Raw genomic sequence first — 13,171 nt, forward strand, 5'->3', positions numbered from 1 at the left:
GCCCTGGGCCTCTCCAGGGCCAGCTTCCCATTAAAGCCTGAGACTTCCCGCTCCAGCACCAGGAATCCAAGAGCATCTCGAAGAAGCCAGGGAAGAGCCTCTGCCAGGGACACCCAAATGCGGCCCCATAGCTGTGACCCCCCACACCAGCTGTTCCTCAGCCCTCACCGTGACCAACTAACGGCCGAGGAAGCCCCTCCACCCCTCCACCACTGGGGCTAGAACTGTTCACTGCCGCCGATCACAGGCCCAGCCCCTCCTGCAGATCCCCAACCCCTCCTGTCTGCACTGAGGCCTGGTGTCCCTGGGCAGCCGTGACCCATGTCCCCAAGGCAGGCCTCATCCACAGCAGACACCCCAGGGGCTGCCAGGCTGGGGCCCCACTGACCTGGCAGCACCATCAGCCACCGGCAGCAGATCTGGGGCCCCAGACAGGCACACACTCCTGTGGTCCCAGGCACAGCCCTGCTGCCACACCCACCCCAATGCTACTATTGTTGCTACTGTCTCCCTCCCTATCCCCCTTCTCTGCCCTGCTCTGGGGTCAGGGAGCTGCAGTGGGCATGCTGGGTCAGCAGGAGGCCTGGCAGGGAGTGAGGTTGGGATGGTCCTGCCCCCTTCCTGCCTTGGCCTCCTGCGGACCCCACCCACCCCTGCTCTCTCTCGGGACTCGGTACTGGCCCTCCCTGTGGCCTTCAGGACCACATGTGGCACCAAGCCCTGGGCTCATCACCATCCCCGTGGTCCCCTCAACCCCATTACATGGTGAGTGTCCCCAGCACAGCCTGACCAGGGAACTGCTGAGACTGCCGGCTACTTCCTCCAAGACTCAGAAGACCCTGGCAGTTCTAGGGCTTGGTGGGCAGAGGCTGGACACAGTTTAATCCCTCATATGACCGTTGACCAGTCACCTGTGAGAGTGGCATATATGCCACCCAGCTCAGGTCACCTGTGAGAGTGGCATAGATGCCACATAGCTCAGATAATCCCTGCAGGAACGTTCTCCAGGGGGCCTTGGACCAACCCAGCGCTCCCAGCTTTCTTGCTTGCTGGTAGAACGTGCCGAGGAGGCGGCATCCAGAGATAGGGAGGGACTGCCCAGAACAGCCTGGGCCTTGGCCTTGACCCTCCCGGGGACTGTAACAGCTTGAGTTAGGGAGGAACCGCCTGGGCTTTGCTTCTTTCTCCCTGGAAGCAGGGTGTCCTTCAAAGCTTTGCCCTGGGGGTCACGTGGCCCCTGAGGTCTCTAACCTGGGCGGCTGCTTGCAGGGCCCTTTAGCCCTGGTGCAAAGAGAAGCATGTGCGGTCAGCAATCCATCTGCCCTGGGCAGCCTTCCCGACACTGGGGACTGACTCTGTCCCTTGCTTCCTATCTGTAAGTAATCAACCTGCTTTGCGTAACTTGTATGTGAGCATGTAGGTCACCAGTGCATGGAGGACTAAACAGTAGCCCAGGATGCGGTGCCCACAGGCAGAAGTTTCTGGTATTTGGCTATGACGATCTTTGCTATTCTCCACGAAGTAGGAGTCTTCTCTTGGGACTGGTAATTAGCAAATCTGCTTTGAAATCCCCACCACCCCAGAGGAGGTAAGGGGCTATGCCCCAATTTACAGAGGGGAGAACCAAGGCTCAGAGAGGTTCACAAATCCACCCAGGATCCCACTTCCAATAAGCAATGAGGCCTGCATTTCAAAGCCACTCACCCTGCCTGACGGTGGAAGACTTATCCTGTGACTGGGTTTCCCTGCTTGCTCCTGCTAGGTAATAAGGGTGAAAACAGCACAAAGCCACCACCGATAATGGTGCCACAGCCCCAGGGCAGGCGCTGTGCCCTGTGAAGGGAAGGCCTCCCCAGGCCTCAGGTCACAGCTCCAGGTTCACTGTGGCCTTCTGGCCCAGTGGGGCATAGGGTGCCTGACGCCAGCTGGGAAGGTGTTGCCTGGGACGTCCAAGCCTGTGCCCACTCGGGACAGCCTGCAAGTCAACTCTGTCCACCCCGCCTGGCTGCAGACCAGGGCTCAGTGCTGAGCCCCCAGTCCCACACAGTTCTCCAGCCTGACCTGGAACCACAGGCTGCGCGTCCTCGGTGTTGTGGGGCCAGCCAGGCCACTGAACGCCCTGCCCGCCCCAAGGGCACAGCACCCCACCTCTCCAAGCCCTTCAAAGCAAACTGCCAGGAAAGGCTGGCAGCTTTACGTTCAATTCACATCAATAAGTACTTTACCCAGAGGATGGCTGTGCCTGTTTAGAGGAATCCTCCGCAGCCCAGACGCGACAGGAGCCACGTGGGAAGGGAATTTAGAGGGTCGGCACTGGGCACAGACGCCCCGGTGGGCTCCAGGTTCTTGGCCGCCTGTCCCCTCTGATTAGCATCTGCAAAGTGGGCTTAAGGACGAAGAGAACCCGCTTAGCCTGGACAAGCCCTTAGCACCTCGCGTCTCGCCGTCAGGAGTGACAGTGGTGGACGCAGGTGATGAGGATAACGTTCTGCATTCCCGCCGCCGAGCCCTCGCCAAGGCGCCCACGGCCTCCGAGCGGGTGACTGGGAATGGCAGGGGCTGTGTTCCGCGATACCGCGATAAAACCCCCCACGTCGCGGCGGCAAAGTCGCGAGAGTACCGCGGACCCCAGAGGAGGCGGCGCGGAGGGACGGCGGGGGCGGGGGCGGGGGCGGGGGGGGCCCAGCAGGGGCGGCGCAGCCACAGGGCCCGGGTGCACGCGGGGGTCACTCCCTAGGCGTCAGGCCCCGCACGCGGAAGTGGGGGAGGGAGGTGGACGGGGGCGGGTGGTCCAGGCCGAAGGGCGAGCAGTGGAGCTGGGCCGCCCCGCCCCGCAGGCAGTGGGCAGCGGGCAGCGTTGGAAGAGAGGGGCCGGGTGTCCCTGAATGCGGCGGGGGGAAGGGGAGGGGGCAGGGGAGGCGCAGGCGGCAGGGGTCAGGGTCTCCACATCTCCCCGGGTGGGCCACGCGGGGTGGGCTTCGAGAGCGCAATGTGCGGAGGCCACAGGCAGCAACCGGGACAGCAGGGGACAAGGGCGGGAGGAGGGGACGCGCGGCGCCTGTCACTCGAGCCTGGAGCGCTGCCTCTGGGCCCGCACGTGCACTCACAAAGGGCGTGTCCCCCCCAACTGCCTGCACGCAGCAGGGGCCTCTCAGTGCACGCAAGGTAATAAGGGTAACGACGACGCCAGCCTCCCCAGGGTCTGGGCCGGTCACCCAGGCCCACCTTCCCACCTGCAGAAATGCCCCCGGCCCTGCCTGCTGCCTCCCTGGCCCACAGACTCTCTCCTGTCCCTTCTTCAGGTCCACTCCCAAATCTCCCACCCTTTGGGGGGAGCCGTGAGCCCTGGCCCAACCTGGGGACAAAGGCTTCCGCTCTGGCCTGGGTGGAACAGCTCGCCCCACTCAGGATGGAAGATGGCCTGCACTGGCTGGGCCTTGGTTCTGTGCCTGGAGCTGGGCTACACGGGGAGGTTGCCTCCCAGGCCCTCCAGCTCACCCTCAGCTGGACTTTGGGTTATCAAGCTCTGAGAGTCACCCCTGATACCAGAAGGCCCCAACTGGACCACCTGCAGAATAAATTCTGAAGGAAAAGGGAGCACACAAGCACGCATGTTTGTTTCCCAGGCCCTGAGGTTCAGACACTGGGGACTGGGGGCTCCCCTCTACCTACAGGAGGGGTGGAGGTGGCAGAGCACAGCCCCTGCTCCCTAAGGGCAAGGCAAAGGCTGACCCATGTGACCTGCTCATAGGAAGCCAGGACAAGATCCAGCCGGCCTCACTGTGAACTCAGATGGCCCCAGCACGGCTCCCCCAGCGCAGCCAGTGAAGGAAGGACCCTGAGGCTGAATGTGGATGTCCCCAGGAGGCCACCTCTCAAGCAGACTTAGGGAGGGAGTGCGGCACAGAATTCCAGCACCCAGTTATTCCAGCAAAAAACATAGGCACGAACTCTGCACACACCAAAAACATTCACGTGTACATTCTGAGATGGAATTTTTAACCTCACTAAATTTTTGTTTAAAATGCTTTTACAGCTGTTACCAGTGCTCATGTTTCATAAGAACCTGCTTATGCAAAGCTGCACGTGGGCCTCCCTCAGAGGCAAGCCCAGGCCTCTGCAGTTTCCCAGATGGTCTGGTAAATCAGTGCCCTGGGAAGCTTTAGATTGGGGAACTGGTTTAGACACCCCAACAAATCAGTCCCCTGCACCTGCTGTCTCACCGAGCAGCACCCGTCTCCCGGCCAAGTTGCTCTCACTTGCAGCAGAAGCCACAACCAGCTCGGAGGGCAGGTGATGGGTGGAAGAGCTGGCAGCCTTCCCCACAGCCACCGTCTACTCAGCTCAGTGGAGTGTTCAGTGGCCCCAGAGAAAACCCTCCAATTGCAGAGGGTACAGTTCCATGCAGCTAGAGGCCTCTGCCCCTTGGGGCATGGCAAAGGGCCCCTTTATCACCTCAGTGTAGTCTCTGATGTGGAAACAGACCCCCTCCTACCCACAGAAGAAGATGCTCCCCAGAAGCCGGACCCTGGCTCTAGGAGGAGGCTGGGTTGGCCCCCTGAGGATGAGGCATCCCCTGTCATGCAAAGACATCCTCCTTACAGGAGAAACAGCTGGGCATGGCGCCACGCAAACCCCAGGTGATAATGCTGGCCTTGACCGTGGCATTTGTTCTGCAAGCCAAGCCAGACACAAAGCTGGGAGATAATTGCACATCTAGCAAAGTGTTTTCAAAGGGAAAATGAATTTTCAAATCAAACTCTGTCAAGTACTGCCTATACAAACGATGTGATTGCAGAAAATTTAACCAGAGTAGCTGCAGCGGGATCCTAAAGAAACGAACGAACTGCACAGCCCTTCTGTCGCTGCCGAGGAAGAGAATGGGTGGTGAGAGAGCTCCGGAGAGAAGGGTGCTGCGTCACCAAATGGAATAAGCCTGTATCTGACAGCTGGGTATTTAAACTGCCAGAGATCTCATTTTGAACTCCATAGGTTTAAAGATTCTTTAAAATGCATTTTATATTTAAAACTACTAAATAGCAAACTTGCTAGGAAGACAATCAATTCCATTCCCACTGTGCTAGCAGAGTGCCCCCGGGGTATCCCCTGCTCAAGCCCACCCCCCCCCCCCGTTGCAGGGGCTGAGCCTCAGGCTCTGCCTGGCTCAGGGCAGCTCAAGAAACTCTGAAAGGGTGGTGGGGATGGGGCACGCAGTCTGGTCAACTCCTGGGATGCATGGAAATTTGCTTGTGGAAAATGGAAACTTAAGCCGCTTATTTATGAATTATTCCTCTCCTTCAAAAATGATTTGAGGTAATTTGCTAAGAGCTCACAAGAACTGGGCTTGTTCTTTTAATCAGAGGAGCAATTCAAACACCCAGACAGGGGTCCAAGGTTGTGGGCCAAGAGAACAATTGCAGTGGGGCCGCAACAGCCAGCCCAGGATGCTCTGGCCTCTGCTTTGTTGGCTCAGGCCTGGGGTGGCATGGGTATCCCACACTCCTGGGCACACTGGAAGCCATACTCAAGGAGGCCTCACCGGCCCAGGCAGGTGGACTGATGCTCAGTCCTGGACCAGCTCCCCTTGAAGGACCTAATGGACTTAAGACACCCAGGGTGGTTGCTCCTCTAACCATGGAGCCCCTGACTCTGACCCAACATGCCAGGTGCCCTCCCCTCACCCAGGGTGACTTGGTGTGTGCCAGTCACGGCAGGTCTGTGTCCAGGTGGCTCTGGCCAGCAGAGACAAGCCCAGCCTCTGCTGCCCAAAAGAGAGCAATCATTGCTTTCTGAAACTGTTTTACTGAGATGGAACTCACATGCCATAAAATTCTACCAAAGTGTGCAGTTCAAAGGCCAGGCACGATGGCAATTTGGTGCTTTGGGAGGCTGAGATGGGAGGATCACTTGAGGCCAGGAGTTCAAGGCCAGCCTGGGCAACAAAGCAACACCCCGTCTCTACAAAACAAAAACAAACAAAAACAAACAAACACAAACAAACAAAAAAAACCACTGTATCTACATGCAAAATATTAGTCAGGTGTGGTGGTTTGCACCTGTAGTCCCAGCTACTCAGGAGGCTGAAGCGGGAAGATGGCTTGAGCCCGGGAGGTGGACGTTAGAGTGAGCTGAGATCATACCACTGCACTCCAGCCTGGGTGACAGCGTGAGAACCTGCCTCTACAGTATGCGATTCAGCAGTTTTTAGGGTATTCTCAGAGCTGTGCAACCATCACACGATCTAGTTTCAGAACATTTTCATTACCTCCAAAAGAAACCACACCCATTAGCAGTCATCCCCCTACCCCTATGTTGACTTTTTATCTCTGGATTTGCATGTCTGGACATTTCCTGTGCATAGAATCATACAAAATGGGGCATTTTGTGTCTGCAACTTTCACAGAGCAGTGTTTTCAAGGTTCATCCACATTACAGCATAAATCGGTGCTTCCTGTGTGCCACTGTGTGGATGGACAGACCACATTTTGTTCATCCAGGCATCTGTCGATGAACACTTGCACTGCTCCCACCTTTTGGCTACTATGAATAGTGCTGCTATAAGCAAGTTTTTGTGGGGACATATGTTTTCAGCTCTCTGGGTATATATCTAGAAGTGAAATTCCGGGGTCATATGGCACTTTCTTTTTTTTTTTTTTTTGAGATGGAGTCTCGCTCTTTAGCCCAGGCTGGACTGCAGTGGCACAATCTCAGCTCACTGCAAGCTCCGCCTCCCAGGCTCACGCCATTCTCCTGCCTCAGCCTCCCAAGTAGCTGGGACTACAGGAGCCCGCCACCACGCCCAGCTAATTTTTTGTATTTTTAGTAGAGACGGGGTTTCACCGTGTTAGCCAGGGTGGTCTCAATCTCCTGACCTCGTGATCCGCCCGCCTCAGCCTCCCAAAGTGCTGGGATTGTAGGCGTGAGCCACTGCGCCCAGCCTAGGGCCTTACTTTTATCTCTACTTTAGGACACGCATAATTTTTTAAACAATTATGAGCTAAACTCGCTGACATTTTATCAGTTTCCACCCTTGTGGCTGTTTCTTTTATCCCATCATCTTTCCTCTGAGTTCCCTTTTCTTGCTGACGTACATCTTACAATAGGAAACGTTACAATGAGCATCTGTAAATGGTTAAAAATGTTTGCCTGAAAAATGTCTTGATCTTGCCTTCTGCCCCTTCACTAGCAGTTCATTTGGGTATAAAATTCAGGGCTGCCAGTCGCCTTCCCGCCGCACTGTGGGCTCATTCTCTATCTTGCGGCACTTGGGGTTGCTGAGAAGAAACCTGCAGGGCTTTTTCCATTTCTCCATAGTTACTCTGTCTTTTCTGTTAACTCTAAAGATTTTCTCTTCATCTTTGACATTCTGCAGCTTTAACCACAATACATCTCAGCATGGATTTACTCCCAGGTATTTCTGAATGATGTGAATATGTTCTGAGAACGGTGTTGTCAATTGACTTCGTTATTGTGCAAACGTCAGAGAATGGACTTCCACAAGCCTAGATGGCCCTGCCTCTGACAGACCTAAGCTACATGGTAGAGCCTGTTGCTCCTGCGCCACAAACCTGTACAGCACGTTACTGTGCTGAACAGTATACTGTAGACAATTGTAACACAATGGGAAGTATTTGTGTACCTAAACAGTATACGTACAGTCAAATATGGTTATCATAACAGGCTGGGTGTGGTAGCTCATGCCTGTAATCCCAGCACTTTGGAGGCTGAGGGGGGTGGATCACTTGAGGTCAGGAGTTCGAGACCAGCCTGGCCAACATGGCGAAAACCCCATCTCTACTAAAAATGCAAAAATTAACCAGGCATGGTAGTGCACGCCTGCAGTCCCAGCTGCTGGGGAGGCTGAGGCGTGAGAATTGCTTGAACCCGGGAGGCGGAGGTTGCAGTGAACTGAGATCACACTACCGCACTCCAACCTGGGTGACAGAGCGAGACCCTGTCTCAAAAAAAAAAAAAAAATGGCCAGGCACGGTGGCTCACGCTTGTAATCCCAGCACTTTGGGAGGCCGAGGCGGGCGGATCACGAGGTCAGGAGATCGAGACCACGGTGAAACCCCGTCTCTACTAAAAATACAAAAAATTAGCCGGGCGTGGCGGCAGGCGCCTGTAGTCCCAGCTACTCGGAGAGGCTGAGGCAGGAGAACGGCATGAACCCGGGAGGCGGAGCTTGCAGTGAGCCAAGATCGCGCCACTGCACTCCAGCCTGGGCGACAGAGCGAGACTCCGTCTCAAAAAAAAAAAAAAAAAAAAAATACAGTTATCATAACTTATGGGACCACCGCTGTATATGTGGCCTGTCACGTGGTCCATGACTGCATGTTTCTTTATCCTACTTGGAACTCATTTTATCTCAGAACTCATGTTTTTCTTCAATATCGGGAAACTCAGCTACCACTTCTTCAAATAGAGCTTTTCCATCATTCTTTCCTCTCCACTCTCTCCCTGGGACTCCTATGAGACACTTTTTGGAACTTCTCCACTGCCCTTTGATGCTTTTTCCTTCTTTCTTAGGGAAGCTGCCCGACTCCCGGCTGGGGCTGGTCCTCCTGTGGACTGTGAGGCAGCACCCTGTCATTCCCTCTGCACTGCTTTCCTGGATTGAAACTAGGTATTGATCCACCCCCGCTCCATCCACCCACCCAACTACGAATTTTGGAGCCAAAACGACTACTTGTTTTTGTTTCAGACCCTACACCCAGCCTTTCATTCTCCCAGGGCCTGCCACAGATCTTGATTATTCCCAAAGAAAGAAGAGGCAAACTGAAGCCAAATCAGAATCAAGGTCCACCTGTCCCTTCCCAAACCACCTTAGACTCCCACAAAGGTGGGAGCTGGTGCCAGAGGCTCCGAGCAGAGGGCTCTTTCTCTATGGGGCAGATCTGCACCTGGATGTCTCTGGGCTCCAGGCATCCTGGTGAGCCACTGGGAAGGTGTCCAGAACTCCAGGGGCCTGCCTGCCTGGCACACCCAGCAAAGCCTGGCTGTCTCATGACAGCAGGGGGTGGAGGGGGGCTGGTCACATGGACAGACAGCATCTGAGAGTGCCCAAGCCCCCCAGTCTGCACCATGCTGGCAGCAGAACCTGTGCCAGAGAGCAAGCAGGTGTGGGCATTGGGGGGACCGCTCCAGGGAGAGACAGAGCCCTCAACAATCAAAGAAAGCAATGGGAGGGACTTACAGTTTCCTCATCTACCAAGAAAAGGAAACATCAGAACCCCAGCTTCTGTCCAGACCCAGGTGCAGGTGGGCAGCCCTCCAAGGCCAGGAGCCGTCCCCCTATGCCGGGACCTCAAATTTAAAGCTCTCTCCTCTTAACAGAATAAGGAAAAACCAAGCTGACAGCTAAAATGTTCGGCCAAAGTTTACAAAAATGTAGAGGCTCAGATTGTCAGCACATTATAATCATTGACATTTAGCAACAAAATTGGCCCATTACTCCTGGACGACAAATCGCCCCCCAGTCTGACTGCCCCTCCTTAATAAATAGGGCAGGACTCCTCCTCCCGTGCAGCGACGGCACACGCACCTCTGCCATCTCGAATTCACATTGCCACCCCACTTCCCTCCTGTAATTTTATCCTCATGGGATACATTTCTATGCTTCAAAGTCCTTACTGATCACCTGTCAAATTTCTCTGCAACATATATATCAATATTACATATTTATAAATCTATAAATGGGATTTAAATCTTTAAATTTTCACACTTCTTTTTTTTTTGAGACAGAGTCTTTCTCTGTCACCCAGGCTGGAGTGCAGTTGCGCGATCTCAGCTCACTGCAGCTTCCATCTCCCGGATTCAAGTGATTCTTGTGCCTCAGCCTCCCAAGTATCTGGGATTACAGGCATGAGCCACCACGCCCAGCTAATTTTTGCATTTTTAGTAGAGACGGCGTTTTGCCATGTTGCCCGGGCTGATCAAATTTTTAAATTTTCTGTGAGGCTCTGAGTGTTAGCGTTTTCTCTACACTGAGTCGACAATGTAAAAACCGCAATTACTTTTGAAACAACCTAATAGTGTTAGTATACAATCCATCAAACAACATAAACACGTGACACATCTTGGTACACCATCATTTCACAGAAAGGTGTCTGATAGAAACGTAGTTCTTGATGGGGTGGATGCATCTGGGGCTTTCTGACTAGCTGATGTCTCTTTGGGTAACTCACTCATTGCCAAAGTAGGCTGGCCTCAGCTACAAGGCTGTTCCTGCGTTTTGACTTAGGTGAGTGCCAAGAAACCTGCTCTCATGGCTGAGTCAGCAGGAGCGGGGAGAGCAATAGAGGAACTTCCTGCCACTCCGAGAACAACTGCCGAGTTATCGGCTAAGAATCATTGTTTCACGACCAAAAGTCATTCTTAACGCCCTGTCAGCTGCAACTCAACCAAGTCCTCCTTCAATTTTATTGAAGTCAAAGCAGCAGAAACCACCTGGTTTGAAGGATTTGTCATTGGCATTGTCTGCTCCTTGGTCCTGCGGGCCACCTTTTGATATGGTTTGGCTGTGTCCCCACCCAAATCTCATCTTGAATTATACTCTCATAATTCCCACGTGTTATGGGAGGGACCCAGTGGGAGATAATTTGAATCATGGGGGTGGTTCCCCCATACTGTTCTCGTGATAGTGAATAAGTCTCACAAGGACTGATGGTTTTATCAGGGGTTTTTGCTTTTGCATCTTCCTCATTTTTTTCTTGCCACTGCTATGTAAGAAGTGCCTTTTGCCTCCTGCTGTGATTCTGAGGCCTCCCCAGCCATGTGGAAATGTAAGTCCAATTAAACCTCTTTTTCATTCCAGTCTCAGGTATGTCTTTATCAGCAGGGTGAAAATGGACTAATACAGTAAACTGGTACCAGTAGAGTGGGGTGTTGCTGAAAAGACACCTGAAAATGTGGAAGCAACTTTGGAAGAGAATAACAGGCAGAAGTTGGAACAGTTTGGAGGGTTCAGAAGAAGACAGAAAAATTGGGAAAATTTGGAACTTCCCAGAGACTTGTTGAATGGCTTTGACCAAATGCCTGACGGCAATGTGGACAATAAGGTCCAGGCTGAGGTGGTCTCAGATGGAGATGAGGAACTTGTTGGGAACTGAAGCAAAGGTGACTCTTGTTATGTTTTAGCAAAGAGACTGACAGCATTTTGCCCCTGCCCTAGAGATCTGTGGAACTCTGAACTTGAGAGGGATGATTTAGGGTATCCGGTGGAAGAAATTTCTAAGAAGCAAAGCATTCAAGAAGTGACTTGGGTGCTGTTAAAAGCATTCAGTTTTATAAGGGAAGCCAAGCATAAAAGTTCGGAAAATTTTCAGCCTGACAGTTTTTGTTGTTGTTGTTGTTGTTTTTGAGACGGAGTCTCGCTGTGACACCCAGGCTGGAGTGCAATGGTGTGACCTTGGCTCATTGCAACCTCTGCTTCCCAGGTTCAAGCAATTCGCCTGACTCAGCCTCCTGAGTAGCTGGGACTACAGGCACGCACCACCACGCCTGGCTAATTTTTGTATTTTTAGTAGAGATGGGGTTCCGCCATATTGGCCAGGCTGGTCTCAAGCTCCTGACCTCAAGTGATCTTCCCACCTCAGCCTCCCAAAGTGCTGGGGTTATAGACGTGACCCACTGCGCCCAGCTGTGACAGTGTGACAGGAGAGAAAAACCCATTTTCTGAGGAGAAATTCAAGCCAGCTGCAGAAATTTGCTTAAGTAATGAGGAGCTGAACGTTAATCCCCAAGACAACTGGGAAAATGTCTCCAAAGCATGTCAGAGGTCTTCAGAGCAGCCCCTCCTGCCACAAGCCCAGAGGCCTAGGGAAAAATGGTTTCATGGGCCAGGCCCAGGGTCCCCGTGCTGTGTGCAGCCTAGGGACTTGGTGCCCTGTGTCCCAGCTGTTTCAGCCATGGCTGAAAGGGGTCAATGCAGAACTCAGGCCGTGGCTTCAGAGGGTGCAAGCCCAAACTTTGGCAGCTTCCATGTGGTATTGAGCCTGCGAGTGCACAGAAGTCAAGAAATGGGGTTTGGGAACCTCGTCTAGATTTCAGAGGATGTATGGAAACACCCGGATGCCCAGGCAGAAGTTTGCTGCAGGGGCGGGGCCCTCATGGAGAACCTCTGCTAGGGCAGTGCGGAAGGGAAATGTGGGGTTGGAGCCCCCACACAGAGTCCCTACTGGGCAACGCCTAGTGGAGCTGTGAGAAGAGAGCCACTGTCCTCCAGACCCCAGAATGGTAGATCCACCAACAGCTTGCACCGTTTGCCAGGAAAAGCTGTAGACACTCAATGCCAGCCTGTGAAAGCAGCTCGGAGGGAGGCTGTACCCTGCAAAGTCACAGGGGTGGAGCTGCCCAAGACCATGGGAACCCACCTCTTGCACCAGGTTGACCTGGATGTGAGACCTGGAGTCAAAGGAGATCATTTTGGAGCTTTAAGATTTGACTGTCCTGCTGGATTTTGGACCTCCACCCCTTTGTTTTGGCTAATTTCTCCCATTTGGAATGGCTATATGTACCAAATACCTGTACCCCCATTGTATCTAGGAAGTAACTAGCTTGCTTTTGATTTTACAGGCTCATAGGCAGAAGGGTACTTGCCTTGTCTTAGATGAGACTTTGGACTGTGGACTTTTTCGTTAATGCTGAAATGAGTTAAGACCTTGGGGGAATGTATTAGTCCATTTTCATGCTGCTCATAAAGACACATCCGAGACTGGGAAGAAAAAGAAGTTTAATTGGATTTACAGTTCCACATGGCTGGGGAGGCCTCAGAATCATGGCAGGAGGCAAAAGGCACTTCTTACATGGCAGCAGCAGGAGAAAATGAGGAAGAAGCAAAAGCAGAAACCCCTGATAAACCCATCAGATCTCCTAAGACTTATTCACTATCACGAGAAAAGCATGGGAAAGGCTGGCCCCCATGATTCAATTACCTCTCCCTGGGTCCCTCTCACAACATGTGGGAATTCTGGGAGATATAATTCAAGTTGCAATTTTGGTGGGGAAACAGCCAAGCCATATCAGGGACTGTTGGGAAAGCATGATTGGTTTTGAAATGTGAGGACATGAGACTTGAAGGGGCCAGGGACGGAATTATAAGGTTTGGCTGTGTCTCCACCCAAATCTCATCTTGAATTGTACTCCCATAATTCTCACATGTTGTGGGAGG

General features: G+C 53.1%; 1 protein-coding gene across 12 annotated transcripts in view; it reads right to left on the reverse strand.

Annotated features, from left to right (window-relative positions):
* The window catches only part of ZFYVE28 (zinc finger FYVE-type containing 28), a 140,577-nt gene that overhangs the window by 91,708 nt on the left and 35,698 nt on the right, over nt 1-13,171 (reverse strand). The window contains exon 1 of one of the 12 annotated variants that reach the window (XM_055245856.2): nt 763-1,244. The exons of the other annotated variants lie outside the window; for them this stretch is intronic. The gene's annotated coding sequence lies outside the window, so the exon portion shown is untranslated. Of the gene's footprint in view, nt 1-762; nt 1,245-13,171 lie in introns of those variants that run through there. 12 annotated transcript variants of the gene reach the window in all.

This window comes from Symphalangus syndactylus, chromosome 16 (genome assembly GCF_028878055.3).
Source record: "Symphalangus syndactylus isolate Jambi chromosome 16, NHGRI_mSymSyn1-v2.1_pri, whole genome shotgun sequence".
Classification (NCBI taxonomy): Eukaryota; Metazoa; Chordata; class Mammalia; order Primates; family Hylobatidae; genus Symphalangus; species Symphalangus syndactylus.